The sequence below is a fragment of the Rhipicephalus microplus genome, chromosome X, assembly GCF_043290135.1.
Source record: "Rhipicephalus microplus isolate Deutch F79 chromosome X, USDA_Rmic, whole genome shotgun sequence".
Classification (NCBI taxonomy): Eukaryota; Metazoa; Arthropoda; class Arachnida; order Ixodida; family Ixodidae; genus Rhipicephalus; species Rhipicephalus microplus.
In genome coordinates this window covers 55083610-55102787 of record NC_134710.1, presented here as the reverse complement: position 1 = coordinate 55102787, position 19178 = coordinate 55083610, and the positions used below count along the sequence as shown (strand labels likewise).

General features: G+C 43.6%; 1 protein-coding gene across 1 annotated transcript in view; it reads right to left on the bottom strand.

Annotated features, from left to right (window-relative positions):
• The window catches only part of LOC119176055 (monocarboxylate transporter 5), a 130449-nt gene that overhangs the window by 66528 nt on the left and 44743 nt on the right, over positions 1-19178 (bottom strand). The window lies entirely within an intron of this gene.

The following is a 19178-nucleotide window of genomic DNA, read 5'->3' as shown; positions in this document are numbered from 1 at the left end:
CGCTCGGAAGCTCCGCCCTGGAGCAACAGCTCTCAGCCGCCGCGTTCGTCCCAGTAGCACACCTGGGTCGTGCCAGCCACCCGGAACGGCAGCAGGACCAGCGGCCCACAGCAAACCGGAACTCGTACCAAATCGGGACGGAGCCGGAACAGCGGAACCTCGCCTGGTGCCTGGGCCAGTCACCCAGCCGGAGTCAAGGCCTCGTTCACCGGTTGTCCAGCTGTCAGGAACGGCAGCCGAAACAGCAGCGGATCGCCTGGTCCCTGGGCCAGTCACCCAGCCGGAGTCCAGGACAGTACAGCGCCTAGAGGACGTCTCTTAGTTCCCCGGACCGGTCGTCAAGCCAAAAACCGTCTGTCCTTGCCCGCTTTGATGATGATGATGACGAACCTTCAGCTTTGCTGGCACTCGCCCACAAAGGGGGATCGGCCAAGAACCGGGCGGCAGGATCATCAAGTGTGCTAATTCAGGCAGTCTCGTAGCCGTAAATAATAACAATAGGCTAAGAGGGTAACCTCTTTGTTGCCCTTATGTACTCGCACACAGCAGAGAAAACCTCCCTGTGGCTATAACCTAATGTAATCCCTCCGAAGGATAAAATTAGTTCCACGTTTATTTTTAAACCTAGCTTCTCAATTGGTTCGACCAGGTATCTTTTTCTTTGATAAGCATAACGTTGACAGGCTAAAAAGAAATGATCTATTGATTCCGATTCCTTGCAAATTAGACACAACGCAGATGCTGTTAGTCCAGCTTTATGTAGGTAGTAATTCAGATGCGGAATTCTGCATTGTAATCTGGTGATTGTAATTCCTAACTGCCGAGATGCACACCACTGTTTGTTCCAGCAAAATCTTAGATGTACGAAGTCTCTGACTTTATCCAATGATAATTTTTCTATTTCCTTGTGCAAACAAGCATTTCTATATCCGAGTGCTGTTACATAGGTGAAATCAGGTAAAATAAGTAAGAGTAGTCCGCTTAAAGCTGCTTTGGCTAACGAGTCTGCCATCTCATTTGGATAAATCCCGCAGTGGCCAGGTATCCATAGCAAGTGAAATTTTTTTCAGGTTTGCTGGTAATAAACTGCTAGTCATACTCAATAATGTCAAATTTTTTGCTGTAGATAGTGCAGTGCATACTGAGATAGAATCGGTAAGTATGACCGCTTCTGATTCGCTTGCAGGAAGTTTACGAAGCGCTAGAATTATAGCTAATAATTCAGCGATGAATATAGGCGTGTAATCTGGTAATCGAACTGAGAAAGACTAGTCGAGAGAAGTACAGAAGATGCCTATTCCAGCCTTTTCGTTCAATACGGATGCATCCGTCGCAATAATGTTGCTTGTGGACAGATGAGTCAAGTAATCTTTTAACCGAATATTTAAATATTGAAGGGGCAGTTGTTTCGCATTAGAGGGGAAAATATAAAAAAATTTAATTTCAAGTTTTGAATTAGGCGTCTTGGTTATGCCAATCTGATAAATATTTACATTGAGAGGCTCTAGCAACGCTTGGACGAACCTAATCTGAGGGGAGTGTAGTCTAGACCATTGTGTTCCAAAGAATGCGGTTGGTTCTTGAATAAAAACGTATGAAGCTTGTCGCAGAGGCGAATTGTATATTTTTAGGAAAGTTTGAACTGTAAGTATTCTAAACCAAGTTAACAAAGGTGGAAGGCGCGCTTCCACATACAAAACATTATTTGCCACAAATTTGGGGAGTCCAAGACACAAGCGTAAAGCTTCTCTTTCTAATAATATTAATTGTTTCATCTTGTAAGCCGCGCTGCCTGAAAATAATACGCCCCCGAATTCCATAATAGGTCACACATACATCTTGTAAATCATTATCAATGAACTCCTACGCAATCCTATTTTTCTGTTTCCCAATTTGCGTAACCACCCCAAGGCACGTGACGCTTTACAGCCAACCTCGTCTATATGGCTTTTACAATTTAGCGTCCTATTATATACGATGCCTGGGTATTTCAGGAAATCGACCTGGAAAATGAGCTTGATACGATACGTTAGGGAAATGTTGACATGATCCTTAAAAGAAAATGGCAGAAGCGCACTTTTTTCACGTTCAATGACATATGGATATTGTCAAGCCATCCCTCTAGCATGTTCATGTAATTCTGTAATGCCTAATACAATGAGTGCAGATCACTGTTCGTTGCCAAGAAAGCAATATCATCTGCATATACGTAAATTTGGATATCCTGATGAGTTGGAATGGAACTTAGTAATATGTTGAATAACACCGGGGATAATACTGAGCCCTGAGGTACACCTGGTGTTTGCTTATATCTTTTAGAAGAGCATCCATCCAAGAAGCAATAAAATTCTCTGTCTCTCACAAACTCTGTAATCCATGCTGTTATATATTTTGGAAAGCGATAGTCTTGTATCTGCTGGATTAGGATAGGATACTCCACTTTGTCGTACGCTTTAGCTAAGTCTAGAGTGACTAGTGCACAGTACTCGCGGCGATTCCGAGCCAGCTGTATGCGACTTTCCAAATCCACATGTGCACACCAAATAGAGTATCCCGATCTAAAGCCAATTTGTCTGGGGTTTAGTATTGTATGTTCATTGATGTAGTTTATTATACGGGCATTTAAGACTGTCTCTACAAGCTTGACCAGGTTAGATGTCAATGAAATAGGCCTTATGTTATCCAGAGTAGACTCCATTCCCTGTTTCTTAAGTATCGGAATTATTTTGGAAAGCTTCCAATCGGCCGGAATCCAAACATTTTTCAGTGAATAATTAACTATATTATGGATTTCATGTGGCGATATTTCGTATAGCACTTTAATCGTTGTAGAGGTCACCCCATCAGGTCCGGGAGCAGCGGGCGGTAAGCTCTTCATCACATCCGCCAGTTCAGCTAAAGATACCTCCTGGAAATCACAATTCACCCTTAATTTCACCATGGACTTTGACATAATTGTCGTAAACCTGGTTTGCAAGCCTTTAGCAATATTTTCCAAGAAGTCAGAGAGCTCGCGAGGAGACATAATGGTGGAATGACTGCTTTCTGTCTGTGGAATCATTTTTCTCGCACGTAAAAACCTGAAAAGCATTTTCTTATTTTTAGACTTAGATAGATAATTAAATTTATTCATATCATAGTCTTCTTTTGCTTCGCGCACTAGACGCTTAAAATCAGTGGCCATGAGTTTATAATCACTCCAATTTTCGGGGCATTGGTTAATTAACAGCTTTTTCCAAGCCGCTCTTCGCTTTCTACACCCCCTGACACATTCTAGATTCCACCACTGGCTAAAAGAACCCGCTGTGTTCGAGTTTACAGTAAACGTTGAATTTTTAATGATCGTTTCAACACCGCACATAGACTCATAGCTCTAAGGTCTTCCTGCATTTCCTCGCGAAAAGTTAACGTAGATTTTAAGTCTTTTTGTAATTTAGCATAATTTACGAATGAGCCAACTTTCCCTGCCAAACTAAACCTCGGGAACTTAATTTCAAAAGTAATGGGAAGGTGGTCGCTGTTTGTAGCACAATGTAACATATTCCACGAGGATATGCTTAAAGTAGAGCTGGAAAATGTTAAATCAATAGTAGATTTAGAGTTACCTCTTACAAATGTAGCAACGTGTGAGTTCAAGGAGGAAAAGTTATTATCAAGCGTCCACCCCCACAAGCGTCTTCCGCATACATCAGATTTGAAGCCCCAAGACACATGGTGGGCATTGAAATCACCACACAGTACTATTTCTTTTCTGCATGAAGCTACCATAATATCGAGGCACCTCGTGTCTCGAACTCCTGCAGGAAAGTATCCATTTGCAAAAGAGAAAGGTGAGCAGTCTAGCAGTGTTATGTCTAACACCAGTATTTCGTAATTTGTATATCCATACACTGATACGATATCTTGGCTCTGTGACTAAATTTAGTTGATATTAAGAAAGCCAGACCACCACCTCTACTCGGCCGATCCAGCCGGATTAATCGATAATTTTTCATGTAAAATTTTTTTACCGTTAGCAAGCCAGGTTTCCTGTATGGCAATTATGTCGGGAGAAATTTGCGAAGAAATATATTGTAAATCTGTAGTGTCCGACCAAATAGACCGGCAGTTCCACCGCAGAATTTATAGGGAACCTATTTTGATGCTATACCGGCAGAAGAAACTGCCTGATCCAGAATATCTTTTTTCAAGAAATCATTTTTTGAAAGGTTCTCGAAGAAGTCTTTCTTTGACAAGTATTTCTTGGATTTTATGTTCTGAGAAGACTTTTTAGAAGGAGGAGATCTGTTACGTTTTAAAGTTCTTAGAGATTCTGTGTCCATATCTGTAAAGTCTCCTGAATCATCTGTCACAGGTTCTGATTCAACCTGAACTCTATTTTTTGAAGGTCCTGCTTTCGGTGAGATATATCTATGATTAACTGTCTGATTTTCCTCCTCTGTACCCCTCGCAATCAACAGAGCGTGCGAATCTCAATTTTGCACAGAAACTGTACCAATGATTTGTGTCAGCTGTTGTGTTAACATATCAGCCAAGGCTTCAAAAAGAGTAGCTGCCAGACGCTGCATTGCCTTTTCAGTGGACTTTTCAATAGCCTCAGTTATTGATTTTGCGAGCGATGCATCCATTGCCGCTGTGTGCCGGGATGTTATGCCTGCGTAACCTTTCGATCTTTCATGCATTTCTGCTACCGCCTCCCTCCTAGAGCAACGCCTGCGTTCTATGATTTCTAGAACACCCATTTCTGTTTCTTTTGCGCCACATTCAGCAGAGTCTGCAGGGTGCGCTCCATTACACAAGCAGCACTTCTAGTCATCAGATTTGCAATCGCAGCTGTCATGACTCTCTCCGCACAGATGACATCTAGCCTGTGATCTGCATCCTTTCATTCTGTGGCCGAATCGCCATTTTGAGCACTGCAAAGGTTTCGGGAAAGGTTCTACTTTGTAGATTAGGGGCCATGCCTTAATTTCTGTTGGTCTGACTCTTCCTGCAAAAGTTACTATAACTGATTCAGTAGGCGATATTGTTTTATCAGTCGTTCGGGTGCATCGATAGACTGAAACTGCCCCAGCTACAGCAAATAAGTCAAGAATTTCTTGAGGTGCCAGAGCCGTATCCACCCCACGAACTATGCCCTTCGTACATGCAAGATGAGCTGGAATAAACGGGCTCACCGGCTGTGCAGCAAATTCAGTGCAATTCAGAAGCTCTCGCACGCAATCCTGATCTGCAGAGCAGCACAGGATACCCCCTCGGCCGAACTGGCGGACCTCAGTAATCTTCTGGAAAAGCGACGAGGCTTTCTGAAGCTCCACTTGTATCACCTTTGGATTCTTCCATTGGAATGAAACCCCCCTTTGTAGGAGCCAGAGCCACAGGGACGTAGAAATCTCCACTGCGTAGCAAGGTATCGAGCGGCCAATCCTTGACTGGTAGTGAGGCCAATCCTTGACTGGTAGTGAGGCCAGCGAAGGGGAGTGCCCTTGGCCAGGTGATGAGAAAGACATCAGAATATTCTGACTTGCCCGACCTCCAAAGGGCTGCAACAACGTTTCAGTTGAGAGAAACTAACAAGAAATACGAGGAATATGAAAAGCAAACCAAATCTGAGCTGAAAGGCTCCTGCCGGTCGACGATGAGCCGATCTCCGATGAGCCACGTAGCAGCCTACGCTCCAAAAGCTATGACCGTGGCTGATGATGATGATGATGATGAATCCACAGACATGGCTCGTACCCACTCAGGGGGATCGGCCAAGAATCGATGACTTAATTAAGTAGGTTTTTTTTTTAAATATCGAAACCACCCACCAGAAAAAAGAAAGAAAAAAGAAAAGACACCCTAGTCAGAATGAAAGGAGTGCAATAGTTGCTTGTCACTCGTGCAGATAAGACAATTATTCATTACCTTGAATAAGAATCAGCATGGTTAAACAATGCTCTTGTGTTCGTTGGAATTATTTTTTTGCGTGATTAATAATCACGCAATTAAAAGCTTAATTCTTTTACTTTCATTCAGGTACTTACAAACTGCGTAGAAAACGTTCTCGGGGCTGAAGCCCAGATCGTAAGCACGGAAGGAAAGTATGTTTTCTATAGTGAAATTCAACCCCAGGCTAGCGAATGGGAGGGCTAAGAATGTTTTCCTGAGCAATTTGTATCGGCAACATGATAAAAAATAGTGCTCTATAGTTTCCAATTCTGAACAAAAGTTGCATAGTGGTGATATCGCCAGACCAGCCCTATGTGAATAGAAATTTAACGGGGGGGACACGACATCGAAATCTGGTTATTATGGTTTCCAACTGTTTTGTAGGGCACCAATGACTTTTCCATGGAAATCTTAAGTGGCACCCAGCGTCTCTTCTTCTTCTTCGGCTTCTTCTTCTTCTGCTTCTTCTTCAGCTTCGAACGCTGTCACGCGCTTCCCGATCCCGTGCGCTCTTCTTTGTCGTCTTCAATCTTCTGCCCATATTATCACAGAAGGGCTTCCCATTAGCGGGAGACGAGCTTGAGCTGCTATTATCGTCAAAACACTACATGGTCATAGCATTAAACAATGACGGGACGGGTGCGATTTATTAGATAGACTTGGCGCCCCTGTTATATGAACAGGCAGAAGGCAGCAACCCGACGTCCTCCCCGCCCAACCCCTGTGTGAACGTCCTATGCCTGGATGTGTGTTTTGCAGAAAACTCACACCCCTTATACACCCCTCTTGCGGCACCCCACTCGCGGCCAATAAATGACCGCGAGTGCACTATGAGTGCGGCATGTGTGTCATGCCGTACACATGACATACGTGTTATAATTTTCATACTACCACCTGCAATAACGCTCGTCATAGAGCCATGTAGCACCATGTAAGTTTAGATGCATATTTATTTATTTTATTTATTTTAATACTGCCAACTTGCTTTACAAGCCATAGGCAGGAGTGGATTGTACACAAAAGAAAATGATGAACAATCTGTGAGAACGGTTCCAAACAAATCTGTGGAATAAAACTAAAAACAGTGTTGAACAATCTTTTCAGTATGTGAAACAAGAAACAACAGGTTCCAGTAAAACACACACGATAATACAGTTGAAAATACTGGTAAGAAAATACATGGACCACAGGGTGAAAAAATGTTTCAGTTTAGGACAAATAAAATAACTACAAGGGAAAAAAAAGAGAAGAATGTGCAAAAGAGCGCATGTTCACGCAGTAGTCTGCTCGACAACGATAAGAAGGGTGTAATGATTTTTGTTTCAATGTCGCACGCCATCTGGAAAGCGACAGACGCCACAGGAAACATCTCGGTCATAGATGAGCGAGAGCGTGCATAAACGACGACATGGTTGGGCTCTGTAATACATTTTCAGGCAATGCGTTCCATTCATGGATTGTACGAGGGAAGAACGATTTTTTGAACATGTTGTTTCGGCACGAGTATTCGATTAGTTTGAACGAATGAGATGAACGGGTTGGGCGCCTACTACACGGTTTAATATACAATTCCCTATCTATTTTGACATGTTGTCGATAAATCAGGTATAACATCTTGAGCCTGTCTCGATAGCGTCGTACCTCTAGAGTTTCGAGGTTCGCGTCCTGTAAAAGAGCACTGACGGATGTATGACGACGGTAAGAATTAAAGATAAATCTGACTGCTTTCCGCTGTATGTTTTCGATTTCGCTTACGTTTGATTGGGTGTAAGGGCCCCAGACAGGAGTAGCGTATTCTAGTAATGGTCTTATGAATGTCTTGTAGGCCAACAATTTTATATTGCTCGTAGATTTAGCCAAGGTTCTTCTCAGGTATCCAAGTTTCTTCATGGCCTTATTTTTAATGTGAGCTACATGGTTACTCCACCTAAGGTCCGACGTGATCACTAAACCGAGGTATTTATATTGCGTGACAGACGATAAGTTATGGCCATTAATGCTGTACACAAAAGGTAATGACTTCTGTTTGCGTGTTATGGTCATCGATACTGTTTTTCTGAGGTTAATGCTCATTTGCCATTCTAAGCACCAAGTAGCTATAACTGATAAAGATGAATTTAGGATAGCCTGATCTGCCTCGCTGTGGATTTCATTGTAGAGTATGCAGTCGTCTGCAAACAACCGAATTTTAACTGGTATGTGTTGCACTATGTCATTAATGAACAGTAGAAAAAACAGGGGACCCAAGACTGATCCCTGTGGTATTCCAGACCGCACATCAGATGAGTCCGACTTTGCGTCGTCGACAACGACTGTTTGCCGCCTGTTTGTCAGATACGCCTCTGTCCATTGAAGTAGCTGGTCGTTTTTGAGAATGGGTTTTAGTTTTAATAGCAACTTTTGATGGGATACACGGTCAAAGGCCTTTTCAAAATCCAAAAATATTATGTCAATTTGACCTTGGCTGTCCAGTGTTGCCGCAATTTCATGTACGGTTTCCAGTAGTTGCGTTACGGTTGACATTCCGCGACGGAAGCCGTGTTGACGTGTGTCGCAGAGGCCATTATTTTCAATGAAGACTGAAATGTGCTTAAATATAATGTGCTCCATCAGTTTCGATGAGGTACAAAGAAGAGAGATAGGGCGGTAGGAGGACAGCAGTGAGCGGTCTTCTGATTTAGGGATGGGAATAATCTTTGCATGCTTCCAGTCGTGTGGTATTTCTGCACGTGAAAGTGATTTGTTGAAAATAATGCACAGATATTTGGCGCACCATTCCGCATATCTCCGGAGGAAAGCATTAGGTATTTCATCGACGCCTGGCGATTTTTTCACGTCAATGCCAAGAAGCAAGGACAGTACTCCCGCTTCGTTTATGTCGAGGGAGCTTATGGGCGGAGTAGCGTCTAGAACAGATATGCGTGGTATCTTGCCATCATCACTCGTGAACGCGGAGCAGAAGTACTCGTTCAGTGCATTTGCAATTCTGAGTTTGTCAGTCAACATGATACCATCAACACAAATATCAGACACGTGTGTCTTCTTTGGCGATAGATATCTCCAGAACTTATCCGGGGATGACTCAAGAAAGTTTTTCAGTGATACATTTTGATAGTGATCTTTAGCTTTTAATATGCCGTTTTTAAGCTGTCGGCGCAGGTTGGTTAGCTTATCAGAGTTTGCTTTTGATGGTCGTACCGTATGCTGCTTTCTCACTTTTTTTAATTTTCGCCCAAGACGCACAAGGTTTCTTGTCATCCACGGATTCGTTTCACACACATATTTTCGCTTTTTGGGCACAAAATTGTCGATACAGTTGTGAACAAGTTTTTTAAAGAAGCACCATAAGCTATGAACAGAGCCGTCATGTGATTCCGAAAGACATACAAATTTGGAAAACTCATTATCTAAAGCATCAAGTATGTCGACGTCGCTAGCATGTGAGTACACAGGAATTAAGTGTTGGCTTTTAGATGGTTTTAATCGGAAGTTTAACTCTAACGTAAGAGATGCCATTCTGTGATCTGAAATTCCCTCAAATATGTCGACTCTCGGATTGCGCTTGAGGACGTGGTCGTTTACCAGGAAAAGATCTAATATGTTAAGTGCGCGAGTCGGTTGTTTTACTAGTTGCGTCAGCCCATGAAAAAGAACGATATCGGTTAAAGGTTCTGCTGCTGCGCAAAGAGCATTAGGGAAATCAGTTGACCAGTCAACTGACGGGGCGTTGAAATCACCAGCAAGCAAAATGTTCTTACAATGCGTGCCAGCTGTACACAAAAATTCATTCAAATTGTCAAAAAATATGTCACAGTTTGGTGGGCGGTAAAAACCGGCGATTACGAGATGGAAGTCGTTTAAAAAGACTTTCGCAATGACGCATTCGGTGTCTGCTATGTCAGGGGATCTTTGAACATGCATGGACTCTTGAAACAACAGAGCGACTCCGCCCCCTCGGGAATCTCGGTCCTTCCTATATATTTTGTACCCTGGTGGTGTTATCTCGAAGTCTAAGATACCTGAGTGCAGCCAAGTTTCAGATATTATTACGACATGCGGCTCATGCGCCACTATAATACTTTGCAAGTCGCTAACTTTGTTTACGATGCTGCGAGCGTTCAGATTAATGATGCGGAAGTATTTTTGAGTGACCGAAGAAGTTCACTGTTTCTTCCTAGATTTTTTGTTGGCTGCTAAAACGGGAATTCTTTTCATCTCAGCAGCATCCCAAGCATATGTATCTCCATTTATGATGACTTTGTCGTGTACAAGTTTCACTTTCTCGCCCTTTTTCCTGATATTTGCAGTGCTTTCCCATAAGTACCTCCTGGTCTGCCTAGTTTCTGGTGAAAAGTCTTCGGCAACTGAGATATCTTTTCCCTTCAGTTTAGAGCAGTTTCTGAGTACATTAATTTTTTCACGGTGATCAATTAACCGGAGCACTACCGGTCTGTTTTTGTTTCGCCTCTTTTGTCCTATTCGGTGAATTCTTTCGACTGTTGACACCTTTACACCGAGCATGTTTTCAAATATTTCAGAAACCACCGAATTTGTTAGTGACTGGAATGTTTCATCAGGACGTTCCGGTAAACCGAACACAAGAAGATTATTGCGTCTGCTCCTATCTGCTATATCAAGACATTGAAAGAGCCACGAAAGCACGAAGAGTGCAGCATGTAAATCATGACATTGATGACATACATGTCATAATTTTCATTTTAGGACCTGACATTTAAGTTCGTTATAAACACAAAGTCATGCCATACCAATTTTGGTGTAGATATTACTAAACGGAGCAGCCACGAGAGCACAATGTCGTAGACAGACAGACAGACAGACAGACAGACAGACAGACAGACAGACAGACAGGCGGACGGACGGACGGACAGACGGACAGACAGACAGACAGACAGACAGACAGACAGACAGACAGACAGACGAACAGACGGACAGGCGGACAGACAGACGGACAGACAGACAGACAGACAGACGGACGGACGGACGGATGGACGGGCGGACAGACGTACGGACGGACAGACGTACGGACGGACAGACGTACAGACGGACGGACGGACAGAGAGACAGACGGACATACTGACAGACGGAGAAACGGACAGACTGACCGACTGACAGACTGACAGACTGACAGACCGAGAGACTGACATACGGACAGACAGAGAGACGGACAGACAGACAGACGGAGAGACGGAAAGGCGGACAGACAGACTGACGGAGACAGACTGACATACGGAGAGACGGACAAACGGACAAACGGACAGACTGACTGACTGACAGACAGACAGACAGACAGACAGACAGACAGACAGACGGACAGACGGACATACGGAGAGACGGACAGACTGACATACGGAGAGATGGACAAACTGACAGACAGACAGACAGACAGACAGACAGACAGACAGACAGACAGACAGACAGACAGACAGACAGACAGACAGACAGACGGACTGACAGACAGGCAGAGAGACGGACTGACGGACAGACGGACAGAAGTACAGACAGAGAGACGGACAGAAGGAGAGACGGACAGACGGACAGACGGAAAGACAGATAATGCTCAAAGTGGCAGAAGTTCGCTCAGAAATGCCTTGACATTTAAAAGCGACGCCACAGCTTCATATCTGCTTAAAATCGCGTTGTGAACAGCTGCCATTTTGCAAAGGGTTTGATTTTTTTTTTGTATATACCGAGTGCTGTACGAACGGCAACGTCCAGCAATACCGCAGGTCGCGGGTTCGAATCCCGGCTGCGGCGGCTGCATTTCCGATGGAGGCGGAAATGTTGTAGGCCCGTGTGCTCAGATTTGGGTGCACGTTAAAGAACCCCAGGTGGTCAAAATTTCCGGAGCCCTCCACTACGGCGTCTCTCATAATCATATGGTGGTTTTGGGACGTTAAACCCCACATATCATCATCATCATCAACGTCCAGCAATAGTAGTGTTCATTAAGGGGCCATTGTCGCGTACGGGGCAGCGCGCCGCATTTTTCGAATGCCCCTATCGTCGTGACACGAGGATCAGCGCCTCTTTTAGGTAGCTGCAACATCCTATATTCATGAACACTTGCAGCGCAAAGCAGCCCCTCATTTTCCTCACAAAATATGAAGCACGGACTGTTGGGCGAGTTGATAATTCATCTTAACTGAGTGTCCAGGTGTCTCCCTTTTGTACTTCAAAATTTTTCGCGCTATCAGTTAAAATGAAATTGTGAATGCGCATTCCTATGGGTCGTTTTGAATCAAACTTGTATACAGGTTTACTAAGAGCAGTTTATTTTTTTTTACATCTCTCTCTCGCTTTTAGCACATTCTGCGTTGTATATATTTGTCATGCGTCTGTGATAAGATTCGGTAGAACATTTGTGTCGTACACCTTATTTCTATATCTGTCCGCCAACCAGGATGACATCTTCATCTAGCTATTCCGCAGGAACATGCGGCTTTCCTTTGAGCCAATTTTTCAATCGCAGCAATATCAGACGGAGAGTATAGCGACAGGTCAGAAAGAAGAGGAAGTGCCCAGACGCTCTTCCGAGTGGCCCGGCTCTCATCTGCGTCCAACGCTTCCGAGTGCATTCCGGATGAGCGAGGGGCGAAAGTAAACAACGAAAATTGCCGACTCGATCGCATCAGAAATTGTCCTGACAGCAAATGACGTTACCCGTTCTTTCAGACATCCGTAAACACCGTTAGACATATAGATGGGGTTAAGACTGTTTTACTCTGCCAGCACTGACCTCGAAAAGAAATAAGTATGTGTAGAAAACGTAGCAGTAAAGACGGCATGCTGTATAAATGCGTCACTTAGTTCACGAGTGGCATTATACGGAGGTGAGGTGGAATCGGTTAGGTGGTTATAACGCAACACAGGGCCAACGCATAAGCCAGCTGAGGCTTCTAATCTGAATGGGCATAATGACTTTGTATTACACAGACAGGAAGATCAATAGTATGAGCTGTTACAAAAGTTGGTGCGGATGGGCGAAAGTTTCAAATGCTATGGAGCCACGGAAAACTTAACAGTGTGCCGCGAAGGGCATACTGGACCAAGCTGACATAGAATATATGTGATTGCTTAGGGAACAGTACTACGTATACAATGCAAAAAAACTACACACACACACACACGCACGCATATATATATATATATATATATATATATATATATATATATATATATATATATATATATATATATATATATATATATATATATATAAAATAGAAAAAGAGGTCGACAAACGTGCGAAAACACAAGTTTTACTAACGTTTCGGCAGGTGGGCCTGCCTTCGTCAGAGTGAATGGTTGCAGATGCCACACAGGGCACATATATAAACCGCTTCTTTGCGTATCACACGGTTAAGTGATTATCAGTAGTTTAAGAAACAAGATTATATATCACCAGAGGCACGTGGCTATAGTGCACATACAACTGAAAACGCGTATCATTGTACAATAGCGAATTGGCCCGTATTAGATACCCTACAACTTGTGTACAAGTTGTAGAGTATCTACATATATATATATATATATAATATGCGTTATTCGAAAGTCGTAGGTTCGATTCCTGCTCACGGCTGGTTATTTTTTCATCCACTTTTCTTTCTTCTTATTTACATTCCATTGGTTCTAATAACTTCCCCTGTACATTCCTTGGCATTACTGTCTGTTAGATCTCATTAATATTGTCTCAAAACACGGAAAAACGAGCCCTTAGGTATACACTTCATTCCCTTATATATATATATATATATATATATATATATATATATATATATATATATATATATATATATATATATATATATATATATATATATATATATATATATATATATTATCAAGCTACTCACAGGGTGACGTAGTTGCGCAGGACATTGTTCAATACCATGGTTTCTGCCAGACAGATCAAGCCACGAGCATCGCGAGTCTTTTTTTTCTTATTACACAGAATGTGCATACATGAGTACCCTGACGGACCACAACATATACACTAAGTAATAATACATTCCGCCAGAGTCATAGCGTACGACATGGAAGTCAATGCTGTGAATTTCAAATGCGAATCATTTTTCAGAGAACTTCGATGTCTTTGAGCGTATCTATATCTACCTAGCCGCCTACAACTTTGTGCTCTCCACACTGTATTGTTAATGGCATTTATGACGAAATCGGTACGGAATAACATGATGGTACGGCGAACATGAATGATAAGTCATATAATGAAAATTACGGCTATAGCTTGTAATTAACGTTATTTTTTGCACGCCATGGCCAAGGTGCTCTAGGGGCCGTCTCCTTAACTTGATATTTCCGAAAATTGGTGTGATGACACACTACTGCATGAATAATATGAATGGCAAGCAGTAATGCGGAAACCATGACATATGTCATGTGCAACGTTAATTGCATGCCACGCTCATCGCACGCTCACGGCCAGTTGTCTAGCTTGATATACACCAACATGGGTATTGCGTGACGTGGCTGCATGACGAAGCTAAATGACCCATTGAAAATAAAGATAATGAAATTCATGTCATGTTCTTCAACGTGACTTACATGCCATGCTCATGGTGCGCTCGCGGCTCTTTCGCTATAGCTTGATAAACACCAAAACTGGTATTATGAAACGTGACTGTATGACAAACACAAATGACAGGTCTTAACAAGTAAATCGTGAAATGCATGTTCTGTACAGCATAATTTGCTCCTGGCTGGCTGCTTCGCATCACATCGACTCCCACAATGCGTAGGATCTGCCGGTTTGTTTGTTTGTTTTTCAATCTAGTTTTTCAACTTCGGCACTCTTATACGTTGGTCCACAATCTTCCCAGTGACCATGCGACAAGGTATACACAGTGATTACTCATATGACCACACGCAGCAGCAGCTCTGTCTTTCGCTCACTTCTTAGAGTGATGAATGTGAACTATATACAAGGTCAGCACTCGCAAAGATAAGGTACCGTCCCACTTTTTTTCCTTCAGGTCACCGAAGTAATATAGCCTCTGACGTTCGCGGTCCATCAGTTGACAGGTCGTATCTGCGATCCGTGCGATACAGCGTTCTCAACAACCACATCCCCGTCGTGTGTAATAATAATATAGTAAACTATATGCCTACTTCGAAAAGCTCTGTTGTCAGGCAGGCGGTCTCGCTTACCGCCATGTGCTTGCCCTATGGCGGCAATATCAGGCCTTGTCCCTTGGGACGTTTTTTTGCGACAGTACCGCGCGACGCACTTTATGAGCCAATACTGCCTGCTATTTTTAGTCGCTCGTTTTAGTTATGCCTGTGACCTTACCTATGGCCTGACACCGGACTGCCCCTCAAGATCTCTCGAAGTCTCAGCTAAAGGTCACTGCGCGACGCCCACCGCGATGACTCTTCGCAGTTTATTTGTTCTTTTCAACAGCAGTTTTAATCCCTTAGAATAACAGAAGGCTGAGCTAGCTGGTCAGTAATCATTCTGAATGACACAAGAACTAAGTCGCGACACCTCAAACGCCGACTAGTAACTGAGAAGGCGCACAACTGTGGAAAGGAAAAAAAAAATAGGAGAACGAGAACATGTATGCGAATGCGCATGTAACTCGCGAACTTGTCAATTCTACCCACGTTGGGGTCTACGTGAAAGATAAATGTCAAGCTTTCTGATCTCTTCTCTATAAAAGTTAATCGATGGTTGGCTCATGCATGCGCTACAACTCTTATCGAAATGCCATGCTTCAATCATTAGACGCGTTTCTTCATTTCCGAGTCGGTACGGAATCGCACATTAATCGAATTTCACCGTGTACTTACACTCTTGGCAATGGAAAGAAAGATTAAAAAGCTCAGCCTCCGTTTAGCAATTGCTTATGTTCTAATAATAACTAGTTAACGGGCCGTACTCTAATAATCTTGTTAATATCTGATGACGGGCCCTCTTCGTGGCTCATTGTACAAAGCCGAATCTCTGTACAGTTCCATCTTTCAACTATCATGTGAATAAACCTTCGTTCCCTCTCTACGAATGCGTCCCCTCACTGGCGAAGATCGGCTTTGCGGAAGACGGCGGGGAGCCAGCTTCCGTGAAGAAACCCGCCGTAACTGCCATCGGCCTTCGAGCCCTTAACCACTCGTAGCGCGTCACCATCATCATTGCAGTTGCCACCTTGTGGCTCGAGTCCCGAGTCACCGTGAACGCATTCCCGCAACACTCGCTGCCGCACACTGTAGCCTCAACGGTGGTCGCCCTCTTGCTACGCCGAATAAATATAGGGACAACAGGAGACCGAAAGAAGTGCGGGAGCCGCCGTCGCGTCATTTTCTATGCAGGCAGTGACATTTCTCTTTGTTCCTGGGCCGCCAAGCCAGGGCGCTGCGAAAGTGTTCCACCACGCAACACCTTACGCATAACTTACGAAAGGCACAAAAGCAGGGAAGCCGGATGTTTCACGGCCCGTAAGAATAAAACGCAAGGAAAAAAAAAGCACAGTATTAGGAACGGTTACGCGTGGAGTGTCACAGCGTGACTTGACCACGCAGCGTGTGCAATGGACGTGAGTGTATTTAGAATACAGAAAAAAAAAAGAAACTTAGAAAGCTGTGTCTCTCCCGCTGCTAGTGGAGGCAGACCTTGACTGGAGGAACCCCTCAAAATACAAGCAAGTCCAGCTCCCTTGGTAACGAAGAAGCTTCCATGCACAGGGCTCTTTCTATGACTTTCCCTGGTGTGGGAGCACCACCACTGCATTAGCTCGTTGTATCGAACTTTTCTTTACTCGGCCGTTTGAAAGGAATGCCTACTGGACGCAAAGAAAAGGAGCATCACTTATTCATTAAAGTATTTCGCTGAGTACGAGCCCGGCTGCACGCTTCGCCTTGACATCTCCAACGAAGATTCATGTACTACGCGCGGGAGGCGATTTACGTCACGCCGGTTTTTTATTTTGACCTTTAATTTTACGCAAGATGATCCGGCCCACTCGGTGCGGCATACTGCGGGCGCATGCGCTATATGCTGCAGCAAAAAAAAAAAAAACTGTCGCATTGCCGAAACGCGCTGCACTTTATTCGCGAGCCAAGCTTTAGGAGGAGTATACAACTGTATAGTGGGACAGCTTCACTCAGGTGTCAGTGACGCAGCTGTTGACAAAATAAAGCTTGAGATGTTTTCGACCGACAGTCTTACGCGGGACGCATATTTTGAATTCTCTCTGTTCACTTTTGGGTAAACAGCTTTCTGAAGCAAGTTTGTTATTGCTCCGTAAGGCGCTCCTGCTTTAGATTCGTATACCCATAAGGCTATGCTGGAATATTTGTGAATGACTATAGACTATAATCTGCAATGCTCGTACTCTGCATGTGTTGTGGTGCGCCCTCTTTTCCCTTTTCATTTCCATGTCTCCTTCATCTTTTGTTTCTTAGTATGTTTACTTCTCCCCTCTCTTATTTGTTTTTCAGGTGACAATGGCTAGCCTTCTCTCTGTCTCTCTATTTGGCCGCTTTTATACGGTTACGTTTATAACCACCAGCCACTGTTTAACTTTCCTAATTTAAAGCTCGCGCAGCCCACCTTTCTGCAGCAGTGAACGTTGTCGGATAATCGTTTCTTGAACTCGGGCAAGCAAGAAATTATAAAAAAAAAAGTTCTCTTGGGTGGCCTATGCATTCGTCTATGACGACTCTAAATGGAAAGCCTAATGGTGGGGGTGTACCTTATATCGACGCTCAACGTTTGTTATCCCTATTCCCCTAGTTCGCCTTGATTATCATCATATACGTGCAAAGTCCTGCTTTCGTTCGCTTTTCTGTGCCGTACGTTCTCTTAGAAACCAGTAAGCCGCAGGGGCGTACGTATAGCCAGAAATGTTTTATTGGTCGGGAGGTTCAGCTTCCCTTTGTGTATGTTCGCGCGTGTATATTGTCACGATGAATCACAAGTACTGGGGGGTTTATTAAACCACCGAGTAGCTAGCTCTAGGACGATGCGTCAGTCGTGGCTGGCTCTCGAGCAGAGAAGAAGCACGCGATCTTATTTTTTCCTCCAGATCGAGAGTGCTCTTGCTGTCGACCCACTACGTGTGGGTGGCACTATCCCCCCTTCCGCAAAGAAAAAAAAAAGTCTCAAAAGAGGGAAAGAAACGTACATAGCACCACCCCGATGCTACAACTTAGGCACGTGAAAAAAAAAAGAAATTGAAAATTCGGGTAAAGTAAAAGTAGAAATTAAAGAGCATGCCAATATGAGAAAAGTCAATGAACGAAGTAGCAAGTTCACAAAAATAAGTAACACAAAGAACGGTATACGGTAAAGAAAAAGTTATGAACAGCTCGCAATAAATGGTTTCATGCACAACACATGAACGACATCCGGCCTCGGTCGTGTCCTGCTCCGTGCCGGCGGTGTTCAGTTCGGAACCGCTTCGTAGTTCACGTCACTGACGCGACGTAACACTTTATATGGGCCAAAGTACCGGCTCAGTAACTTTTTATTAAGGCCACGGCGGCGGACGGGCGTCCAGACCCAATTTTGGTCTCCGGGGTAGTAAAACATTTCTCTGTGGCGGGTGTTATAAAAGCGTCATGCGTCTCCCTGCTGTTGCTGATGCTGATGACCTAAGATGGATGGCACTCACCCACAGAGGAGGATGGGCCAAGAATCGGGCGGCAGGATACTTAAATGAATATAAAAAGAAATTAAAGCCAATCTAAAAAGTTAGTTTAGAGATAATACTGCCAATAAAAAATGGTTGCTGAGCAAGCGGTCAAACTATCTCTTGTTCCTGACAGACATCGCTAATAATTATAAACTAAAGGCCTGAAAAGGTTAGGGTTCACTAGCACGGTAATATTTTAGTTGCATTGATGTAAGCAAACACAGTGACGCATATAACCCTGTGGCAGTAACCAAATGAAGTGCCGCCAAGTGATAAAAGTACTGCTATATTTAATTGTATTTGTAGCTTTTGTAATGGGGCTACAAAATTTTTTTCTCTGATAAGAGTAACACGACAGAATAAAAAAAAGTTCAATTCTTTCAACTTCGTTGCAAAAAAAATGCACAGCAGTCATGCCTTGAGTCGAGCTTTGTTAAGGTAATAATTTAGTTGTGGGACTCTACAGCTCAGTCTGGTATAAAGGACATCTAACTAGCGAGATACACACCACTGTTAATTCCAGCAATACCTTAAATGCTCGAAATCTAAATTACCTATTCCCCATTGCAAACAAGCATT